Source organism: Phlebotomus papatasi, chromosome 1 (assembly GCF_024763615.1).
Source record: "Phlebotomus papatasi isolate M1 chromosome 1, Ppap_2.1, whole genome shotgun sequence".
In the NCBI taxonomy this organism is placed as follows: Eukaryota; Metazoa; Arthropoda; class Insecta; order Diptera; family Psychodidae; genus Phlebotomus; species Phlebotomus papatasi.
In genome coordinates, this window is record NC_077222.1 from 42,004,971 (window position 1) to 42,007,807 (window position 2,837).

The window sequence follows — 2,837 nt, forward strand, 5'->3', positions numbered from 1 at the left end:
CCTTTGTAAATTCCACAAAAAGCGCTCAATTATAAAGAATCACGATAAAATAGGAAGAACTACAGTGAATTTGAACAAATTAGCTTCATAATTAAACGTGAAAATTGTCAACAAAATTTGTCGCCCGATTGAGAAAGAGCCGATTGAGCGAGAGTCTACTGTATAGGTTTAAACTTGTTAAAGAATTTATAATGTTTTCGTCTGCTTCACAAGTTGTAACATTTGGTTCAGAAATTCCCTCTTTAGAGCCTTTTTATTCTTGAAAAACCATTATCCAGGTTTTCCCACTAGATCTCACAACGGCTGAACCGATCTTGATCATACGAACGGAACAACAAACAACGAGACGTCAAAAGACCCAAACCAAAAACTTCATATTTTCAAAATTCTACTAAAATATCTACTAAAACCTTAACGGTGAGCATTTAACTCAGAATCGAAAAATTGTATTACTCTCTTAGAATTCAAGCAGTAATAATATTTGCACTATAGAATACATAAAATAATTTTCAGTGAAAAATATTAAGATCAATTGGTTATTTAATTCCACATGAAAAAAATTTCACTCAATCGTGCTTTTGAATTATTACAGACATAGTATTAGAAAGCTTACAACAGTACAGTACACTTGTGGAAAGTGATGTTAGATCTTAATTTTAGGTTGTAAAATGACTTGGGTTAATTTGCCTAAACTTTTTTACTAAATTAATTACATTAAGTTAATTAATTTATTACTTTCACAATTTTTGAAATTTCAAATTTACAATTATTTGGATACACAGTACACATAATATCATAAATAAAGTACACAATATTTAAGTGTTAAAAAATATATATTTTAACATTGTTTTAAAATTTTGTAATCAATGTGTATATTAATTTTTAACAAAATAGTGCATTACTGTATGACAAAATTAAAAACAGTTTGAATTATTCGTAACTTGTAAGAAATGATTTATTTTCCAGCATCCTGATCAGCCTTCTTACCCAAAGGTAAATCATGAGCTATTCAATATTTTTCAAAAATTCATTATATCTTTGGAAAATTACGTCAAAATCCCATCTATCAAAAATGTTCACAACTGCCCCAGTTTCCTCTATATCTCCTTTTTAAAATTAATGTTTATGTTGCATAGACTTCAAAGATAAAAACTATGAAAGCAATAAACAATCCAAAAGCAAGAAGGTAGAAAGCGCCTAGCAAATTATTTAATTTTAGACTTGTTGCATCTCCAAGTAAATTTAAATTATCTTCAAAAAGTCTAGATATATATGTCTTTTCATACTTCGAATGCATCTCTGAAAACCAGTGACGAATTAAACCAGATTCAAGGTGCCTATCAGTACCATGACTTATGAATTCTGTATATGGAGACTTTTTGTGTAAGAGCAATACAGAAAAATATCTATTGTAGCATTCCTTCATTCTTCGTAGATAATGGGCATGACTCTCGAAAGACTCCGTATCAGTTGCAAAATTATTAGACAAGATCTTTAAGAAATAGACAAATTACTCAAGATAAAATTCTTTGATACTACTACACTACATCTAATTTTTTTTACCTTAGTAAATTTCGCATACTTTCCTGTCTCAATTCTTCTTAGTCCTTCTGACTCTGACTTCTCAAGTACATATTTGTCTGCCAGTTTTAATAGATCAGCATTGCCCATTTCAATCAAGCCTTTACGGATAGTTTGCTCTTGGCTTCTATCACCCCAAGATATTCCTGAAAATGTTTAAATTTTACAAATTAATAACGTCGTGAAAAAAATAATTAGACTATAGTTTAGATTTTTTCCGTTTTCAGATTTCGGTACAGCATATGTACAAGGAACCTCCGGAACTAACAAGTTTGTCGATTACGATGTGAAAGTCGTAAAATTTGTATTCTAAATTTCGAACTCAAATTGTTAATTTAACTTCAAATATTCATAAGTTGTGGTACCCGCCGACTTATCATAACCAATTTTGTGAGGAAAACGGCAAAGAATATATACACTTAGGGCCTTGACAGACATGAGGATTAGCCGAGAGACGGTTTAGCGTCATTATATCAGAAATAATGGTTTAACTACATTTCCATCATTTTCCACTAAGTCGTCTCTTGGCTTAAGTCGTAAGTGTTTCTAGGGCATTATGGTATGACATAATTTCACTAAATTTTAGTCACTTTAGTATATTAAATATTTTAAAGGAATGAGTTGACTGTAATTTCTGAGCTAATCATTTTACCAAAGTAGTATCTTTAATATGTCTTCACTGATTTCAGAAATTTTACCCACATTTCTTTGTTTTCATAATACTACATTTTCTATTTTGACCGTTTTGACTTTGATGTGATTTGTTTGAAATTTCAAGCTCACCTTGTTCGAGGAAGTCAGCAATTGTATCAATAGGTTTGGAAAATCTTGGAGTAGCCAGAAGAGATGTATATCCTGTACAGTAAGCCGTACTTATGAGTAAGCTTATTGCAGTCCAACTAACTAGGAGAATTCTCAGAGGTACTTGACGCGGAAAACGTGTAGCACCATGTGACGTAGCGATGTTAATAACTTCGAGAAAAATAACTTCAAGAGAAGATAGCTCAGTCGCTCTAATGAATTCTCTCTTCACAAAATAATGAATAATAAAAGACGTTGCTACTAGGCAGACTATGTAGGCAATCCATACTCCTATGTTAAAGGGTAGATAGATGTAAGAGCCTGGGTCAACAATTTGAGGTCTAGGGACCAAGAAAGTCAGGCATTGGCTGTCATAGCTATGTGAAAGATCTGCTTCACGATAGCGTTTCAGATTAAGCCAATATGAGCACAGTCCTATATTCGATGTACCATCA

At 31.8% G+C, this 2,837-nt stretch overlaps 1 long non-coding RNA gene across 1 annotated transcript; it reads right to left on the reverse strand.

Moving 5' to 3' along the window:
• Window positions 1-1,346: 1,346 nt before the first annotated feature.
• LOC129799761 (uncharacterized) lies at window positions 1,347-2,431 on the reverse strand. Its single transcript, XR_008751547.1, has 3 exons — window positions 2,365-2,431; window positions 1,564-1,727; window positions 1,347-1,492 (listed from the first exon to the last, which is right to left on the reverse strand). It is a non-coding gene; the product is annotated as an uncharacterized LOC129799761 (long non-coding RNA).
• Window positions 2,432-2,837: the final 406 nt, after the last annotated feature.